At 38.0% G+C, this 21,994-nt stretch overlaps 1 protein-coding gene across 4 annotated transcripts in view; it reads right to left on the bottom strand.

Moving 5' to 3' along the window:
- Positions 1-21,994, bottom strand: part of ACSL3 (acyl-CoA synthetase long chain family member 3) — an 82,019-nt gene that overhangs the window by 47,241 nt on the left and 12,784 nt on the right. For 2 of the 4 annotated variants that reach the window (XM_025404170.1, XM_025404171.1), the window contains exon 2: positions 7,052-7,110. The exons of the other annotated variants lie outside the window; for them this stretch is intronic. The gene's annotated coding sequence lies outside the window, so the exon portion shown is untranslated. The remainder of the gene's footprint in view (positions 1-7,051; positions 7,111-21,994) is intronic. 4 annotated transcript variants of the gene reach the window in all.

Below are 21,994 nucleotides of genomic sequence, written 5' to 3'. Positions count from 1 at the left end.
ACACACACACACACACACACACACACACACACTCTCCCGGGAGACAGGGCAGTATTGTTTCAGTGGCAAAAAAACAAAAATAGAAAATAATCTAAAGATTCATGAACCAAATAATGCCTGAAAAACATATATACCCATTGAACAGACTATTATGCGGCCATTAAAAATAAGCTACATGTACATGCATTGACTTAGAAGAACTTCTATGATACCTTGCCAACTGAGAAGAATGTACACACGGGCATGCCTGACTTCATGCCTGATTATAGAAAAAGATACAGGCAAGTCAAGGTTTTCAAGAAATTATCCCTAAATGTTTAAATGCAGGTCAAAGTCCATTAATCTTTCACCATGAAGAATTTAACAACTCCCAACTTCACTAAACTCTCAGAACTGCTAATTAAAATAACAAGATGAATTAAGTTTAACAGCATTAAAAGAAAATGACCTATTACTACTTACACAACAAAGATGAGCAAAAAAATCTTGAAATACAAAATTGTGTGATAAACAGCTAGGTTCAAACATCTGAAATGTGTTTTTAAAATGTTCTATGCAAATGGTCAGCTGCATTATATCAAAGAGTTATTTACATCTTATATTTTAAATAGCAATTGTTTTAAATCATAATGATCAAGTATAAGGAAGATCTCTTCTCTGTATGACCTCTATTATTTGAGAGGAAGAACACAGGTGACTTGGAAAGAGTGGAGGAAGAGGAGACCAGACAGGATTTTGTGTCATTCACATCTCGTGTTATGAAACAACTGTACATAAAGTAATAGAGCTTAACCACCACCCAGGAAATCACTTACAAATGATAAACTTCCCAAGGGTATGAAGTGGATGTTAAAATAAACTTTTATGTTAAAAACAGCTATTAAAGAATATTATTAATATCATAGTCAAATGCCCTGTAACAACTCCCAATTTTTCAAAAAAAAAAAAAAAAAAAATTGCTACAAATGCTCATATGAAAGCATCCTGACAGGAGTGGTGGCTCATGACTGCAGTCTCAGCTACAAAGGAGGCTGAGGTGGAAGGATCTCTTGAGCCCAGAGGTTGAGGCTGTGGTGTGCCGTGATCGCACCAAAGCACTCCAGTCTAAGCAACAGAACAAGACTTTGTGAAAAGACAAAGTCAGAAAGAAAGAAACCCTGTGAGAAAAAACAACCCTGTGAGGTGAGAAGGGGCAGGGGAGGGATGGGGAGGCGAGGGAAGGGAAGAAGAGGGAAAGGAGGCAGAAAGCGAGGGAAGGGGGAGGAGAGAAAAAAATAGAAGAGAGAAGGAAGAAAAAGAGAAAAGAGAGAAGGAAGAAAAGCTTCCATCAGAGATGACGTGTTTTCCTAAGAGAAAAACAGGAAAAAAGTAGGTTGCCATAGGGATCACTTTCAGACTAAGTATCAAATGGTTCTATCTGCTTAGATCTGGGGTTTTAAGAATCTCTTAGGCGCAGGAGAGATACAACATGGTACCTCAACCCAAAATTGGCAGACTTGTGAAATTAACCTCCACAAAACTCGTAGACTGAACAAAGAAAACGGGAGTCACCCTCAGAATCTAAGACATGTACAATGTCTACAGGAGGGAAGAACTCAATGATGGTATTACATTCGCACTCTACTAATAGAGCAAGCAGGTATTTTATGCTCCTCACGTCCACCACCATCATGAAAAGGAACCTGAAAACTCAACTTGCAGAGCAGGGGAAGAGCCCCAACACTTAGAAATGCTCCCACAAAGTCAAAGGCAGCAGAGGATGAGGACGGGGGAAGAGAGGACAGAAAAGGAGAAAATACTGCAGACGGGGCATCTTGATATGCTACAATTTAATTCTTGGTTAATCCTGCCCACCACTCAATCTGATTTCCTCCTCTGTATTTTTCTTTCAGCCTACCACACTCGGGCATCAATACTATACAACTGTTCATATCTGCAAATAACACTAATAATAACACGGCTTAGCATTTTATCTCTAATGAAGTGTAAATGAGCGGCTTGCACAATGCTGGGTATTAAGGAATTCGTATTTGCTAGTATGAAATGTGGCTGCAATTTTTCACCAAGCTAGCAATAAATGGGAAACAATTCTGAGTGCAGGCAAACAAGGACAGTGAAGGGAACTTTTTATATTATCTCATTTAATTCTCACAAACGCCAATTTCAAACAGATTGTGCCCAAAGGCACTTACAACTAGCAGGTAAGGTAGGATTTTTAACCTACATGTCTCCCAAGGCATGTCCAAACTTTTTAATGCCCCCACACTCTCTTAATAAACTCTATGATTAATATCTTACTGTTGGGGAGAAAAAAGTGTCCTTTAGTACACTACTTCTGAGATTCTCCTTTCCACAAAAGTTAGGTGACAGTCATACACATTCTACAGAGACTGAAAGAGTCCCAGAAGAATGACGCAAATCATGTATTATGAAATAGGAAACTAGGGTCAAGAAGGGCAGAAAGAACTATTTCCTACTCAGAATTAGTCTCTCAGAGTTGTAATGGAAAGTGCAACCAGGGACTATTATTTACTATCAGGAAAGAGTTTCTTTTTAGAGGGGCACCCTGGTTCTCACAAACATGTTTGCTTCTCAGGCATCCAAAGCTAAAAGCATAATAAAAATACATACCTAGTTCAACAGAATGGTTTTAAAACATTTACTTACTATATATCCTGCTGCCTCCCTCCCCAAAAAAGCAGACCTAAAAGTAGGAAAGTTGTTTTAAATTCTTACAAATATCAACAACACACAGACTAAGTTACTATGTGTAATACAGTGGTTCTTACTGTATTTAGTAAAGACAAAGAATTTTTCCTCTCCAAATCCTCAAATACTAACACAATCTTTCAACAACTTCAAAGATTTCAACTATGACCACACTGTTGCAATGCATGACATCGAAATGACTACAAGACTGAAATCGAGATCATTAATCCATGCAAGAACTTCCTTAACACAAAAATAAAATTGTTAAAAAGACTCTGGACAGGAAATCAATTAAAAACATTATTAGAAGATTCAGTCATATTACTATCTGATTAGATAAAGTTCCACTTTACAACTAGGAAGTTTTATGGGGAAATAATAATTTGGTATCTTATTTTTAAGAAAACTATTAAGCCTGTATTTATTTTAACCTCAGAAAATGAAACGTTGGCATTAAAGATATATATTGGAAAGAAGGGAGGGAGGAACATTTATTATAGCAAGTCTTTCCCATGAATATATCTAAATTAAAAAGCAGTTTAACAAAGCCAACTTTTTAAGTTTCAGCTATCCAGTGTAATTTTAAAATTGTTTCAGTCCTATTAGTATGATAGCGGAAATAACAGTAGGACACTTGAGTACTCTCCTTGAACTACAAATACAGTCCCCTCGATTTCCCCAAAACTGATCAAGACCCATTATTTCTTTAAAAAACAGTTTTTATCCCCTCTTCTAGATAAAAATAAATAGGAAACAGAAATCAGGCAAGGGAATATACATCTTTTTCAGTTAGATACACAACACGGATTTTAAATACATATACACACATGCATACGTGCATAAACACATACACTAGACTAGACTGAGCTCTGCTGCCAATTACTAAGAGCTCATGAGCAGGTCACTAAATCTTAATTTGCTCACATTAATATTGATGCAGTTCAACTAGATCAATTTTAAGACTATATTCTACTGATGCCTAGGGTTCCCAAAATTGATTAAGACAATACTGAACAGGATTCTTTATTCTTTTAGTCCAATCATTTCCTACAAAATGATTAATGAGAAAGCCAGCTATACAAATATTTCAGGAGAACATGAACTATTAGGTTACTTAATGACATCAACCTGGCTCATCAATATTTGAGGATCTTCATAATTCCAACTCAATCCAGCTACGTACCACATTTGGCATTACATGAACCTGTACCAAGTAGAGTGAACAGACAGACTAATTTTTAAGTGACAGTTATGTGTGTTGAAGTAACAAATTCACTTTTAAATATACCTCTTTTCGGCCAGGCACAATGGCTCATGCCTGTAATCCCAACATTTTGGGAGGCTGAAGTGGGCAGATCACTTGAGGCCAGGAGTTCAAGGCCAGCCTTGCCAACATGGAGAAACCCCTCTCTACTAAAAAATATAAAAATTAGCCAGGTGTGGTGGTGCGCACCTGTAATCCCAGCTACTTGGGAGGCTGAAGCACGAGAATCACCAGAGCCTGGGAGATAGAGGTTGCAGTGAGCCAAGACAAGGCCACTGCACCCCAGTCTGGGCAACAGACCAAGATTCTGTCTCAAAAATCAATAAACAAACAAACAAACAAACTTCTTTTTCCCCCAGTATGAAATAAAAAATAAAATTAAAGAAAATCCAAAGGCCAGAGGAAAAATGCAACATTTCCAAACATACAAAAAAAAAAGTTAGAGAAAGTAAATATAATGAACAAAGTATGCGTATTTGAGAGAAGATAGCTCCTCTGGTTATGTTTAACCTTTGAGAATGTAAAAGAACTAAAGTTTCTGAAGATTTTCAAGATGATTTTAAAATGCTTATTCCATTTATAAGAGCTTCAATAGCTTAAGACAATTTTGCAAGCTAAGTCTACCCAGAATATATTTTATTTAATTTTAATGATTTGTATATCATTCAGTAAGATTACTTAAATGTTTCCTTTTCTCTTCCTCCATTCCCCTTCCTACCCCCAAAAGCCCAGTTTCTTATCCGTAGTTTGCATGGAGCAGCTAAAAAAACAAAGTTAAGAAAAGGCAAATAACATATAATTAGAACTTACAAGTATGTTGTGGAAATATACAGAATTACCTGCATCACAATTAACATATTGCCTTCATTTGTACCATGTAAAGATTAAATAGCTAAAAACGAGGTTTAAACATCCAATTACTTCCTTTAGTCAATAGCCTTGTGTTGTATTCAAATATTACTCACTTTTTTATCTTTAAATTCTTTACAACATATTTTCTTCTTCCTACAAATTCCCAATTAGTTTACCACTAAAAAAAGCTTTTCCTGTTTCAAAACCAAAGCTACTAAGATCACTAGTTGTCTTCCCTCTCGTCACCTCCATTCTCTGCTGTGTCATTCCCTGGCCTCTGCAGCTTTTCTGCAAGTGCTCAAAAACCAGATTACATTTAAAAAAACAGAAGAGACAGAAAAAAGGATCACCTTAAGTAGCTATGAGAAATACCTGGCCCAACTCTTAAAAAACATTTTCCACTGAAACCAAGGGAGGAGCAAACTTGCTGCTGTCTCCGTCTCCTTCCATACTTCTCACTAGGTCGCTTTCACATACAAATTCACATTTGCTTCCCTACATTTTTTAAGAAGTTTAAAATGTTTCAATCCAACAATCGCACAAAGGACATGTACAAATGTGAATTAACTTCCATTTTTACATTATCTCTTAAATCATGGGACTTCTGAAGATAAGCAATTTCCAAATGTGAAAAGGTTGAGTTCTAAGTTTTGGGATTCAAGACACTGGGTTTCCCAAGTAGTTCATGACATTCCCTTTACTTCATCGTACAGTTAACCTAAATAACATGACAATGAGTCTTACTTCTCTTTTTAGGCAAAATTATGACAAAGTTATCTTTGTCACTGTACCATAGTACTTCTTCCCTATGCACTGCCCGCCCACATCAGTTTCTGACGTCCTTTTCCCTCCTCAAATATCCTAAGTACCCTACTGAGCACACGTAAACGCACTGAAGCTCCAAAACCACTTCTTCACCTACCCAAACCTAGCTGATCCTCAACAGTAATTAGTCATTTCTATAAATGTCTTCCTATTTAAAATCTATCACTTAATATGCCATAATTATCTTTGCAATTTCAATTTTATTGTAAATCTACTAAACTCTCTTGATGCATTCTTAGTTAAGAATTCAAAGTTTGGAGTTCCCATAACCCATTAACTACTAAAAGAAATTTGTAGAGGAGTACTGTGTTACAATGGGTTTACTTAGTCACTTCAAAAGCACTCTTAATTTGATCACGTATATCCCTCAGAGACATAGGCACAGACATGTCTAAAACAAAGTGAGGAGTACTGTGAAAGTGGACAGAGTATATTGCTTTTTCCATCACATCTATTTCATTGAAAGATGACAATCTTGGATATGCAAACAAAGTGTCTGGAAAGATACACTCCATGAAAATAAGGGATAATCCCTAGCAAAAGAACCGGGGGGAACAGAGGAGTTTCCTGTTTACTTAGATGCTCCTACATTGCTTACAGTTTTTAATAATAAACATATTACTTGTGTGATTTCCTTTTAAAATCAGTTAAAAATGTCAAGATTAATACATTCAACTGATGTGAAAAAAGACTTTGAAATGAGATCCTGAAAACGAAGATGTCAACTATCATGATTCTAATGGATAAAATGCTTACTGCCTTTACGTCATCAAAGCACTTTACCAACAGAGACTATTTCCTATAGCAGTCCTACTCAATTTTATTTTCATTTCACAGAATGCTAAAAACCTTCAGGTCATTTGATCCTTAAATTTTTGCCCTAAAATTTCATAAACTCTAATTCACTTCAGATGACACAGAAAGAAATAAAATTGTGCTATATTTCTTATGCCCCATGACAACTGCAATAACCATGCAGAACCTTCTATAGGTTGACAAAAAGCCCTTGAAACTACAATCTCTACTAAAATGTAGTTACAAATTTACAGTAACATTAATACAAATTTTAAATGACCATCACATATTAAAATGGTAATAAGTCTAATTCATGCTAAACTATCCAAAATAAAGAGGCTACTGAGTTCAAATCCCTTGCAGACACTTAGTGAAATTCAAGTTAAGGAAAGGAAGCTAGATGGTATTGCGCAATGACATGGTTTAATGTCCCAATTGATTTATATGGAATTAAAGTAAGTATAAAACTATTTTCTATAACTGTCATAGTTCTACAATCATAAAATGAGAATTACAATTTTTTGGTCAGTTTAACCATAATTCGTTTTAACCTAATATATTTTATAACAAAAGAAATCTATTGTAATAAAAAATTAAATATTTTACCAGTTGACAATGGTAGGAGGTACTAGGTGCTTTAAAGATACGCGCCCTTGTGTCAAAACCTGTCAAAACAAACATAAAGACGACAATCATTACTACTCATAATCCAGTTAATCAGAGCCGAATGCCAACTTTTTCCTGGAGGTATTTTACTTCTAAACCTCACATGAAAAGTTTCTGGTAAGTTTTTCTGGAAACACCAATCTATCACACTATCTAACAATATTTTTATCATGTAACCTTTCTTCAAAAACATATAGTACACATACTACACACCAGTAAGAATGCCCAAAACCCAAAACACTAACACCACCAAATGCTTGCAAGGATGTGGAGAAACTCTCATTCATTGCGGTGGGAATGCAAAATGGTACAGCCACTATGGAAGTTTGACAGTGTCATATAAAACTAAACATACCCCATATATATGATCCAGCAACCACAGTGCTTGGTATTTACCCAAGAGTTGAAAACATGTCTACAAAAACACCTGCACATGAATGCCCATAGCAGCTTGATTCATAATTGCCAAAAGTTGGAAGCAATCAACATATCCTTCAATAAAGTCATGGTTAAATTGTGGTACATCCAGACAATGGAAAATGAGTCAGTGTTAAAAAGAAATGAGCCATCAAGACATGACAAGATGTGAAGGAAATTTAAATGCATATTACAAAGTGAAAGAAGACAATCTGAAAATGCTATGTACTGTACGATTCCAACTATATGACATTCTGGAAAAGAAAAAGCTATGGAGATGGTAAAAGGATCCATGGTTGTCAGAGGTTAGGGCACAGAGGCGGATGAATAGGCAGAGCACAAAAGGACTTTTAGGGCAGTAAAACTATTCTGTATGTACTATAACGATAGATACATGTCATCATGTTTTGTTAAAACCTACGGAGGGTACAATACTAAGAGGGATCCTAATGTAAACTATGGACTTTGGGTGGTAATGATGTGTCAATGTAGGTTCATCAGTTATAACCAATATAGCACTCTCGGGAGGTAGGGGGATGCTGATAAAGAGGGAGGCTATGCCTGTGTAGGGGAAGGGGCATATGAAAAATCTCTGCACCTTCCTCTCAATTTTGCTGTACACCTAAAACTGCTCTAAAAAATAAAATCTATTATAAAAAATAAGGTATTTCCAAAACTCAAAAAGTATACTATGAAGACTGTGTTCATTTACCCATGATGATGATATATAGTAAGTATTAAGATGTACACGTGGTGATATTAATACATTGCTTACAAAAAACACTTTTAAATCTTATTTCAATGATTTTCTCTACCACCTGTGAAGCAAATAGGTTAGCAGTCATTACACAGTTATTTTTAAGAATATATTAACAAGTAGAGCTAAAAGTAGGTTAGCAGTCATTATACAGTTATTTTTAAGAATATATTAACAAGTAGAGCTAAAAGCTAAGGTTTTTTGAATCACTTAATTCAACATACATACCACTGCTTCATTAACTTTTAATTCATTATTAATTTTTGTAAAAACGGACAGACCTTGCAGCCATAAAAAAGAATGAGTTCATGTCCTTCGCAGGGACATGGATGAAGCTGGAAGCCACCATTCTCAGCAAACTAACACAGGAACAGAAAAGAAACACTACATGTTCTCTCACTCATAAGTGGGAGCTGAAGAATGAGAACACATGGATATAGGGAGGGGAACCTCATACACCGGGGCCTGGAGGTGAGTGGGGTAAGGGGAGGGAGAGCATTAGGACAAATACCTAATGCATGTGGGACTTAAAACTCAGATGATGGGTTGAAAGGTGCAGCAAACCAACATGCCACATGTATACCTATGTATACATGTAAACTTGCACGTTCTGCACATGTATCCCAGAACTTAAAGTAAAATAATAAATACATAAATAAATTTAAAAAAAAAAAAGTCAGGCGTGGTGGCTCATGCCTGTAATCCCAGCACTTTGGGAGGCTGAGGCGGGTGGATCACCTGAGGTCAGGAGTTCGAGACCGGCCTGACCAATATGGTGAAACCCTGTCTCCACTAAAATTACAAAAATTAGCCAGGCGTGGTGGCGTGCACCTGTAGTCCCAGCTACTCAGGAGGCTGAGGCAGGAGAATCGCTTGAACCCAGGAGGCAGAGGCTGCAGTGAGCCGAGATCATGCAACTGCACTCCAGCCTGGGTGACAAAGTGAGACTCTTGTCTCAAAAAAAAAAAAAGACAGACCTTAAACTCAGCTACTACTGGGTTCAAAATCCCTGCTGTTTCGTATTAGCTATGACTCCAGACAAGGTCATGCATCTATTCATCCAGGGGGGAAATAACTTAAAAATCTTCTTGTTATTAATAATTTCTTGTGCCAGTTTTCTCATATGTAAATGAGAATGGTGCTATCTATAAATAATTCATATCCATATTTGTAGAATTTCTATAAATAAAAAAGAGCAACAGGAGAAAGCAGGCTATGTATATAAACAGAAAATTCCACATTGTTTATTACCTATTAAAAATGGTCAACCTCATTAATTATCAAGGAAATACAAATTAAAACAGCATCATTTCCTCTATTAAATTTTTTTAATGAAAAAAAAATTCACAAGTGTTGGCAAGAATATGGCAAACAAGATACATCCTGACACTCTTAGGGAAGTACAGCCAGTTAAGAGAGCAATTTGGCAGCATCTAGCAAAAGCTGAAAATGTGGACTCCTATGACCCAGCAATCCCTTTTGAGAAACATGCCCTGGAGAAACTTACGTGCCATGCTTACTTTACACTGCTTTGTTTATTAAATGGCCCAAGGTCACAGGTCCTACTAGGTATGTAATTGGCCCTCAATAAATGTTAAAAACTCTTCAACAAATATTTATTAAATGCCTTACTCAGCTCCAGACTTGACACTTTGCATTCTAAGAATGACACCATAGTACTGAAAAAAAAGAATTCCTAGTCAGTGGTGGAGCCTGACAAATCACTGTAACACGGCAAAAACTATGAGAAGTGCATCAGCTGCATTAGGAAAACTGGCGATTGCAGCCTTTTGTCTAGGGTGGAGAAGGTCAAGGAAATCACTATAAACTGAGTTGATGCATGTATTTTTGTTCAAGCAGACAATAACTGCAGGCAGTAATAACAATTATTTATATAAGAAAATAGAAATTTCGGCTGGGTGTGGTGGCTCAAACCTGTAATCCTAGCACTTTGGGAGGCCGAGACGGGCGGATCACGAGGTCAGGAGATCGAGACCATCCTGGTGAAACCCCGTCTCTACTAAAAAATACGAAAAACTAGCCGGGCGAGGTGGCGGGCGCCTGTAGTCCCAGCTACTCGGGAGGCTGAGGCAGGAGAATGGCGTAAACCCAGGAGGTGGAGCTTGCAGTGAGCTGAGATCCGGCCACTGCACTCCAGCCTGGGCGACAGAGCAAGACTCCGTCTCAAAAAAAAAAAAAAAAAAGAAAAAGAAAATAGAAATTTCAGAAGACTCTTTAAGTAGTTGTGGTAAGCTGAATAAAAGGACCTCAAGGGTATCAGGCCCTAATCCCTAGAATCTGCAAATGTTACCTTATTTGGAAAAAGACCCTAGATTACCCAGTGGTCCCTAAATGCCCTCACAAATGTCCTCATAAATAGTGGCAGAAGGAGATTCGACACACATGACGGAGATGGTGACATGAAGATGGAGCAGAGAGATTGGAAGATGCTGGCCTGAAAGATTGGACTGATAATAGGGAATGCCAGCAGCCACTAGAAGCTGAAAGAGGCAAGGAACACGTTCTTCCCTGGGGCCTTCAAAGCTCCGCTGATACTTCTATTTCAACCCAGTAACACTGATTTGAACTTCTGGTCTCTATTAACGTTAACAGAATAAATTTCTGTTGTTTTAAGCCACCCAGTCTGTGGTGATTTGTTGCAGTGGCCCTAGAAAACAAATGCCTCACTGCCACTGTGCATGTTTGCTGCCCTAACTGGTTGAAACATTATCGAGATCTCTTAAAAGTCTTCTAACTTTTATTAGCAGGGGGATGACATACTCGGATTAGCAGAGGGATGACATACTCGGATCTCTGTTTCATAATATTAAACCTGGTGCCAATGTTGAGAATTTATTTGTGGAAAAAGAAACTAGAAACAGGAAAAGCATTTAAAAATTCAAAATCCAGACAGAAGATAAAGTTCTTAATCATCAGGTATTTGTGAAAAACCATCACTATCAAAGAAAGAGACAAACAGCAAAGAAAAGGTGCCTCAGTGGAAACAGACAATGTAGGAAATGTGGGAAATTTTTAAATATGTCTATGTAATATTCTCAAAGGCATAAGAGAGGCTATTGCCATCTATGAAACAAGAATGGGATGCTACATATAAACACAAGGAATAAAAATAAGAAAAAGCTCTTTGAAATTAGTAGCAGCTGAAATTAAGGAGTCAACACAAGTGTCAGAAAATGAGGTGGAGACTCTTTTCCAGATAAAGAAGAGCAGAAGCAAATGGGGTAGAATATAGAAAATTTGATTCTCATTTTAAAAAACAAAGTGTTAAATTAATCCAAAAGATTCAGGTCCCATTACAAGGAGTTCCAGAAATAAAAAGAAAAAGCAAATGAAGAGGCTGAAATTCCTAAAACATTTTGCAAGCAGAAATTCCTGAAGCATTCTGCAATATAATATCCCAGAGCTGATAAATACTAGTCTTCGGTTTGAGAGGACTGGGCAGATCAATGAGGGAAAAGATAACTGACTTCTAGACACAGCCATGTAAATTACCAAAGCACAGAGTATAAGAATATCCTCAAATCTTCCAAAAAAAAAAACAGAAAGTCTGGCCGGGCGTGGTGGCTCACGCCTGTAATCCCAGCACTTCGGGAGGCCGAGGCAGTGGATTACCTGAGACTAGCCTGATCAATAAGGAGAAACCCGTCTCTACTAAAAATACAAAATTAGCCGGGCATAGTGGTGCATGCCTGTAATCCCAGCTACTAGGGAGGCTGACTGACACAGGAGAATCACTTGAACCCGGGAGCGGGAGGCTGTGGTGAGCCAAGATCGCGCCATTGTACTCCAGCCTGGGCAACAAGAGCAAAACTCTGTCGCAAGAAAAACAACAGCAGCAGCAACAAAATTTAAAAAAAAAAAAAAAAAAGCAAGCCACCTACAAATAAGGTGATTCTATAACTGATCAACAAACAAGAATACATAACAGAATAAAAGGAGGTACTATTAAAAAGTGTGATTTGGGCTGGGTGCGGTGGCTCACGTCTGTAATCCCAGCACTTTGGAAGGCCAAGGCGGGCAGATCACAATATCAGGAGATCGAGCCCATCCTGGCTAACACAGTGAAACCCCATCGCTACTAAAAATACCAAAAATTAGCTGGGTGTGGTGGCACCTGCCTGTAATCCCAGCTACTCAGGAGGCTGAGGCAGGGGAATTGCTTGAAGTCAGGAGGCGGAGGTTGCAGTGAACCAAGATCATGACACTGCACTCCAGTCTGGGCAACAGAGCAAGACTCTGTCTCAAAAAAAAAAAAAAAGGTGTGATCTAGGGGTATTCCAGACAAATCAGGATATATGGTCACCCTTCCTGTAAGGCAGGAGTTCTCAACCCCCGGGCCACAGACCTGACAGGAGGTAAGCAACAGCAGGTGGACAAGTATTACCGCCAGAGCTCTGCCTCCTGTCAGAACAGCAGCCGCATCAGATTCTCACAGGAGCAGGGACTGCGCATGCAAGGGTGCTAGGTTGTCCGCTCCTTATGAGAATCTAATGCCTGATGATCTGAGGTGGAGCAGTTTCATCCCAAAACTATCCCCCACCCCTATGCCTCCTCGACCCCCGTCCGTGGAAAAACTGTCTTTCACGAAACTGGATCCCTGGTGCCAAAACGCTTGGAGACCGCTGTTATAAAGGAGTAAGAATCATACTGGCACCAGATGTCTCAGAAACACAGGAAGGTAGGCAACTATGAACAAGGCCTTAAAAGTTTTAAGGGAAGGTTTTAACTTAGAATTCTACTCTTAGCTAATTTCCCAATCAATTGCAAGTACAATAAAGAAATTTTCAGACTTGCAAGGACTTATAAAATTTATATTCCACAAATACACTTTACTAAGAAATTACTTGAAAAAGTCCTCAACCATGTGCATATATTCCTTTAAGTTTTAAAACAATTTTTTTAGGCCAGAATGATCTGAAGTTTTGTTACCTAGTTTACAAGAGCTAATATAATGCCGATTCCAAAACCTGACATATCACATAGGACAATCTCTCTAATGAATATGAGGAAAAAATCCTTAAATGTCAGCACATCTAATCCAGCTGAGTTAAAATAATGATATACCATAACCAAGCATGGTTTGTTTACTGTGAGTGCAAAGATGCTTCACCATGAGAATTCTTCATTACTACCATTCTCTATACTTAACAGGCTAAGTAGGAGGGGAAAGGTGTGAGCAACACCTTATACTTTCTTAAGTATTTAAGAAAAGTGAGGCCAGGCGCAATGGCTCACACCTATAATCCCAGCACTTTGGACAGGTGGACCACCTAAGGTCAGGAGTTCGTGATCAGCCTGGCCAACATGATGAAACCCCATCTCTACTAAAAATACGAAATTAGCTGGGTATGGTGGCGTATGCCTGTAATCCCAGCTACTTGGGAGGATGAAGCAGGAGCATTGCTTGAACCCGGGAAGTGGAGGTTGCAGTAAACCGAGATCACACCATTGCACTCCAGCCTGGGCGACAAGAGTGAAACTCCATCTCAGGGGTGGGGCGGGGAGTGAATATCAATTATTAACTTTTAAAGGAACATCTTACTCAGAAACAAAATTGCTTAAACTTCAACAGTATATTTATTAGAAATCAACATTAAACATTATACTGAAAAGCAACTTCCATCCAAGTAAGGGACAACAAGGCCAAATACGATCATAATTATTGTACATCAAGAAGGCTCTAACTCTATGCTGTCCAACGTCGTAACCACAAGTGCCACTGCGCACTCGGTGGCTAGTCCAAACTGAGATATGATCTAAGTGTAAAATACACATGAGATTCCAAAGACCTAGTAGTAAAAAAAGAATGTAAAACAGTTAACTAATAAATTTTATACTGAATATATACACTGAAATAAGATTTTGGATATATTACATTAAATAAAATGTATTAAAATCAATTGCCTACTAGAAATGTAAAACTACATATATGGCTTATATTTATGGCTCTCAATGCATGCCTTCTGAACAGCACTGCACTTTAGCCAATGCAATGAAAAAACAAATCAACAGTTACGAATACTGAAAAAGATAGAGTCATTATTGTGTGCAGATAAGTGCCTGTCTGACAAGAAAATCTGCAGGAATCATTTGAAAAATATCCAACCAGATGCAGAATTGACAAAGATAATTGGATACCAAATAATAAAAACTGACAGTTTTTTAATATACTATTAATCACCAGTTAGAAACTGAAATGGAAATATAGTCACAATAGCAAAAGCAAGTTTGAAATACTTCACGTAATATAGCATTCATATTTACATATGGGTGTCTGTGTGTGTAAAATGCTACTGACAGACACACACAAAAAAAACCCTGAATATATGAAAAGACAGACTTGTTCCTGGGCAGAAAGGATAAATGTAATTCTGCCAAAATTAACCCACAAACCAAATGCAATCCCATTTAAAATCCTACTAGGATTTTTCTTACATGTTTGTTTTGTATGCTTATGTGACAATTAATTCTAATATTTATCTGGAAGAAAAAACTTTGAGAAACAGCATATTTAACGCACATTTGCCCTATTCTGTATCAAAACACTAATTGTTTTAATACAGAATTTTAAAACCAGAAATAGTCATGGGACTTACATATATGGCAACAGTGACACTGCAGTTGCACAGCATCAAAGAAAAATTTTAACCGAGGTAGTAGCTGAATTAAATCCTGGAAAGATGAGAAGCAGATCCCTGAAGCAAACAACCAGCCTAGTAATACCTCTCTTCCATAGCTCCCATATTCCATAAATAGAAAAAAAAAAAAAAAGGTTTATTATTGGTCTTTATTCTGATTCTGAAACAGTCTCCAGTGATGTCAACCCACAGTCCACATTGCCTGGCCTACGACTGTTGGGGAGGGAAGCACTGGCTCTGTCTCACATATGTGATGCTGTTCTGTCCCCATCTCCAACCCCACAGACTATGGCAAATGTGGCCATCCACAGGTATCCAGCAGACCTGTGACCAGTGAAGCCTGCATCAAAAACACGGATGTGTTGGTCCAATCATACTCTTCTGTTCAAAACTTGGAATGGGGTATGGAATTGGAGAGAGACAGAAGCAGCTAAGAAGACTGTCAAAATAAACTCATCTTTCAAGATTCAGGATAAGTATAATTACCCACAGACAAAGCCGAATCAATCTCTCCAGACTGATTCCTCTTTCACTCCTGCCTAACAGGGAGGCATGAATGAGCAGAGCGAGTAATCACAAGTAGCCTGAGATCGCTGGAACACGTGAAATATATGGGGGGAGTTAGCAATGAAAATGTTGTAGATAGGATGAGATCGGTTTTCAAGTAAAGCATTTAACCAATTTTTTTTTAATTTTTTTTATTTTTTTGAGACAGAGTCTCACTCTGTCCTCCAGGCTGGAGTACAGTGGCACCATCTCGGCTCACTGCTATCTCCACCTCCTGGGTTCCAGCGATTCTCCTGCCTCAGCCTCCTGAGTAGCTGGGATTACAAGCGCCCGCCACCACGCCCGGCTAATTTTGGTATTTTTTGTGGAGACGGGGTTTCACCGTGTTGAACAGGATGGTCTCAAACTCCTGACCTCAGGTGATCCACCCGCTTTGGCCTCCCAAAGTGCTGAGATTACAGGTGTGAGTCACCGTGCCCAGCGCTAAATGTGTTTTTTTTTTTTAAGAATGATTACTTGGGGTCAACACAGAAAATAAACCAAAAGGGATTCCAAGTATGTGGTTATTACCACAGCCCGAGTGATGAAGTGCAGAATTTAAGGCAGTAGACACAGAAGAAACAGGACCAACTGCAGAGGCTTCTCTGAGGTAAAATTAGTAGGACCTGTCAGGTACGATGTATAGAGTAAGAGCTCTGAAAATTAAAGTCTACATTTTCAGAATGAAAGAATGGTGGCGTGTAATGAGGAGTACAAGAAGAACAGACACAAATATGAGCACATGAATATAGGACTGGATGTTAAGTTTGTGGGAAAGACCAGAAGAGAGATTCAGTATATTGTTAGAAATACAGGGCTGGGGCTCCAAACAGCTGAAGATGCAGACGTCACAGTCATCACTGATTCTATTCATAGAACACAGAATTCCTCAGAAACAGTATGTTCAGTTGTAGAATACAGGATTAAGGGCAGATGCCAGAAGAACCAACAAGAAAGGTAAAGGAACAGGAACCAGTGCCCTGGAAGCCAAAGACAAACACAAAGGTTGATGAGGGTGTTGTCAGGAGTGTCAACAAGGCAGGGAAGGCGACAAGCAGCAATGACATTAAAGTACAGCAAGCGGATGGCCTGGCCTGAAACAATCCATCACTTTCCTGCCTTCATAATCACATAAATTTTTAAAAATTACATTAGCATATATTACTCAACCAGTTAGTTATTCAAGTACATATTCATCAACAGAAAGTCTATTCTTCAGGAATTCCTGAGCTTCCATTAATAAGTATATACTGGTCATTTTGATGTGAGATTGTTGGCCTTCCAAAAATTTTCTGGTAATATATTCAAAACTTTCAACTCAATTTAATAAATGCTTACTCAGTATCTCATGTCCATTACTGTGCTAGGTAGCAGAGATGCAGAGACTGATTCATTCATGCAACAAATGTCAGTGTCTCCTATATGCTGAGCACTGGGTGTGTAGCAGTGAATAAAGCACCATATCTTTCTTTCTAGTGGAAGAATAAATTAAACCTACTCTCCCTGAAGGAGCTCAAAAGAAACACATTATGTTCTTGACTTATCTAAGAAAGACAGAAAATATAATTATTTCATAAAGCTATTTGAAATTAATAACAAGAAACAAAAACTGTAATCATCTATAGTTAACATGCCCGTACTCTGGCATCATATAATATAAATAAACTTTATTAACTTAAATACACATACATAGAGTCAGCTCCCAATTATCCACAGATAAATTATCCATGCATCAAGGACAATTCCCAAATAGTGACTCACGATTCTGGGTAGTGTACCATCCAAATTTCTAGCATGTAATCTTCTAACACATGATGGAGTATAATACATAGGCATTACATATGCCAGTTTCACACTATGTCCACCACTCTCCCCAGAATCATCAATGCAAAGAACAAAAACTGTTACATGCCTACAAAATCATTTCTGAACTAGGTATTTATAAAGGTATAAGTGTATATGTAGCAGTCACTGCAGTTAGTATCTAATAAAAACAACAAATGCCAATATAGATGTTTCTCACCAAAAAAGTATATCTACGAAAGTGCGATGCTTTTCATTCTCGATACCAAAGTTCAGATTTACATAAACAGGCCCTCAGTATTCAACTGATCCTGGCTTCATAGAAATTTCCATCTGGGTTATCATCTGCTCCACTTCTTCATTACAAGGAAAATCACAAAACTAACTTTTAAAAGACACCCTCTAAACAATCTAACTACAAAACCATCTCTTAAGTTCAAAACTCCAAAACTACTCTTACCATAACCAGTCCTATTCCACACCAACTCTTTCACTACAATCCTTTGACTTCATTCAGAACTCCAAACCCCTTGATCTCTCCACCGTCTTTCTCAATCTATCAGGCCTCCCGCTGCCTGCTCTCTATTGTTAACTGACTTATCCTGTAACACACTCTTTCAGTTCCCCAAGCATCCCCATGTGTGTTCTTGTCCCACGCATTTATGCTTGGTATGTCCCAGGGTTCCATCTCCAATCCCCTCCTAACTCAGAAAAACTATGCTCTACCCAGAAGTAAAGGAATATAGATTTTGACTGAACTCTCTCCATCTATTTTTACCTCCATCCTTTTTCTCCCCTCTTCCATCAAGGCTGGGTTAGATGTCCTTCCTCTGAGCTTCCAAGACATGTCAGGCATACCATTAACATAACTTATTACAACTGTATTTTATTTAACTTTGCTTTTCTGTCTTCCTACAATAGACTGTGAGCTTCTTGAAGCAAGGACTTTTTTATTTCTCTGCTTTCCTAGAATCTAGCAGAGTATGTGATACACAGCGGGTATGAATAAATGTATACTTTTATAAATACTCTTATATTCTATAATTTAAATAGAAAGAAAGTATTTTAAAGCCATAAAGTAGGGTCAGGTATGGTGGCTCATGCCTGTAATCCCAACAGTTTGGGTGGCCGGGGCAGGAGGAATGCCTGAGTCCAGGCGTTCAAGACTAGCCTGGACAAAATAGATCTAGTGTCTACAAAAAAGAAATGTTTTTAATTGGCCAGTCATGGTGGCACACGCCTGTAGTCCCAGCTACTCGGGAGGCTGAGATGGGAGGATCACTTGAGCTGGGGAAGTTGAGGCTGCAGTGAGCCACAATTGTGCCATGGCACTTCAGCCTAGGATTGAGATTCTGTCCCAAAACAAAACAAAACAAAACAAAACAAAACAAAAAAAACCATAAAGCAACAATTAGCTCTTGCTCAAACATCTGTTGAGAAAAGCTATCCCACATGAGGGTAGGGAATGGGTACCAGAATCAGAACTGCTCCTATGACTTACAAATCACACACTATTGCTCCTTCCCCTGCTTATTAATCCCAACACTTTTATACTGGTGAAACAGTCCAAACTCTAGCTCAAATGTCACTTCTTTTATGAAGTCTTCTAATATCTGCTTGCAGTCCTCTAAGAACCCAAAACACTTTGAATATACCTCTACATTAGCACTTTTAACTATGGATTGTATGTTTACTGTTTTACTTTCTACTTCAACAAAGTAAACACTCTAATGATGCATCTTTGAAATATGAATCCCAAGAAACCTACAAGGTATTACCTAGCATATGTTCAATAAATTTTGGCTGATTTTATGAATAAAATTTTAAAACAGGGAAAAACAAAAAGAAACATCACCCAAAAAAACCCAGCAATAAGCTAAGGAATTATGTCTGTGCTTGTGACACTGAACTGGACAACCCAAAAGAGGAGGGGAGCAGGGGCAGAAACTCTGGTCAATATCAGCTCATTCAACAACCAGTCAAGCAGTAATCACTAAGGCCATCTATGTTCACAGATGCGATCATTTCTACGCTATAACGTAATGTAATTAAAGAAGAAAGAAGCCTCACCAATAAGTCATCTGCCATAGGCACTTCTTTCTAAAACTGCCATATGAAAGTTAATACCAACAAGGTCAAATTTACAGAAATTACTCCTATCATTTTCTAGGAACCAAAAGGAATACAGAATGGGATATGAATCAATCAGTGAAAAGCCAAACCAATGAATTTTTTTAATTTCATTGAATAAAAATCAAGATTTCAACTGGCACTATACAGATCAACTCATTATTATCCTGATCTGAATCATGACGAATAGACATGAGGTTCCTCCCTCCAACCCACCATTCCAAAGGTTTTTACTCAAAAACAAAAATCCCATTCCTTCCGTCCCCAACCTTCTTGATTTTATCAGTGATAAAATTAGTGATAAAGTTTTATCAGTGATAAAAACTTTGAGACATTGTATTATATAAGCTAATCCTCAGAGAGTTCGAAGGAGAAATTTTTAAAGTAACAACAGGTACATTTACTGAGCATTTAATAAGTGCCAGACACTGTTCTGATCACTTAGCATATATTATCTTTAACATTAGCAGGTTATACATAACACAAAAAAAGTAAATCAAAAGCTAAATTTTTACAATTATTCCTAACTTTACCTCTCCAAATTTTCACATAAGTGAAAATTTTTAATTCTTCAACTCATTTTTTACTTTCTTTTTTTTTTTTTTTTTTTTTTTTTTTTTTTTTTTTTTTTTTTTTTTTGGTAGAGACGGGTTATTGCTATGTTGCCCAGGCTGTCTCAAACTCCTGGCCTCAAGCAATCCTCCCATCTCTGCCTCCTGAGTATTGGGATTCCAGTAGTGAGCCAATGTAATTTAAAAACTGTAAATCTGGCCGGGCGCGGTGGCTCAAGCCTGTAATCCCTGCACTTTGGGAGGCCGAGACGGGCGGATCATGAGGTCAGGAGATCGAGACCATCCTGGCTAACATGGTGAAACCCCGTCTCTACTAAAAAAATACAAAAAACTAGCCGGGCGCGGTGGCGGGCGCCTGTAGTTCCGGCTACTCGGGAGGCTGAGGCAGGAGAATGGCGTGAACCCGGGAGGCGGAGCTTGCAGTGAGCTGAGATCCGGCCACTGCACTCCAGCCTGGGCGACAGAGCGAGACTCCGTCTCAAAAAAAAAAAAAAAAAAAAAAACTGTAAATCTATAAATTTTCTATTCTTTCTCCAAATCCTTCAGTAGGATATATCCAATAAGCAAAATTATTGCTTTTTATTTAAATCAGGTCTATATTAAGACCGGTTTAACTAAAATAAATATTCGGTTGCTAATTTTTTTTTTTTCCAGACAGGGTCTCTAGCTCTGTCGCAGACTGGAGTGCAGTGGCTTGATCACAGTTCACCGCAGCCTTGAACTCCCAGGCTCAAATAATCCTCCCAAGCAGTTAGAACCACAGGCACACACCACCCCACTCAGTTAATATTTTTTATTATTTTTATAGAGACCAGGTCTCCCTATATTGCCCAGGCTGGTCTCAAACTCCTGGGTGCAAGTGATCCTTCCTCCTCAGCCTCCCGAAGTGCTGGGATTATAGACATTAGCCACTGCGCCCAGCCAAGATTTTTTTTTTTAATTATACAAAATATTATTCGTATGAAACAACATCTTTCTTTTGGTTTTCAATATATAAATGCAAGTACAAGGCCGGGCGCGGTGGCTCACGCCTGTAATCCCAGCACCTTGGGAGGCCGAGGCAGACGGATCACCTGAGGTCAGGAGTTCAAGACCAGTCTGGCCAACATAGTGAAACCTGGTTTCTACTAAAAATACTAAAAAACTGAGCCGGGTGTGGCGGTGCGCGCCTGTAATCCCAGCTACTCGGGAGGCTGAGGCATGATAATCACTTGAACCTGGGAGGTGGAGATTGCAGTGAGCCAAGATCACATCACTGCAGCCCAGCCTGGGTGATAGTGACTCTGTCTCAAAAAAAAATAAAAAATAAACCCGAGTACAGGTGCGATGCAAAGACACTCAAACTAAAGGGCACAGATATAAGTACAACTTCTCTGTAATTTTTATTAAGAGCCTTTAAATTTTTCATATCTTTTGACCAAACAATTCCACTTCTGTGAATATTTAATGAAGAAAAATTTACTTGAGAACTTCCATTTGCTATTTATAATAGGGGGTAATGAAAATATGCAAATCTAATAATTGGGAAAGGGTAAAGTACTTTGCATACATATAGTAGATTATTACACAACCACTAAAAATATTTTCAAAAACATTCAATAACATGGGAATTGCTCGTAATATGATAAATGAGAAGAAGTAGGTTAAATATTAAATACACACAATACATTTCCACTTTTGTTAACATACACACGAACAGATATCAGAACTGAAAGCACCTCAGCACTGGCTACATCTAGAATGTAGAATTTATGCTTTTATATATTTTCCAAATCTTCTCATCAAATATACATTAGAAGAAAAACTTAAAGCAAATATATAAGTCCATTATAATTTCTACAAATTTATATAGCAACAGTATTGACATGCCTGAAACACTAGGTCAATTTATGATCTTTTAAACAAGAAATTGAATGGTAAACTTAGAGAAGACACTAAAAATATTTCTGTTCAAAACATACAACTCTACGGAATTCTGAAATAATATCCAATCTAGCTG

This window comes from Theropithecus gelada, chromosome 12 (genome assembly GCF_003255815.1).
Source record: "Theropithecus gelada isolate Dixy chromosome 12, Tgel_1.0, whole genome shotgun sequence".
In the NCBI taxonomy this organism is placed as follows: Eukaryota; Metazoa; Chordata; class Mammalia; order Primates; family Cercopithecidae; genus Theropithecus; species Theropithecus gelada.
The sequence above is the reverse complement of the archived record's forward strand: the minus strand, read 5'-3'. Positions and strand labels throughout refer to the sequence as shown.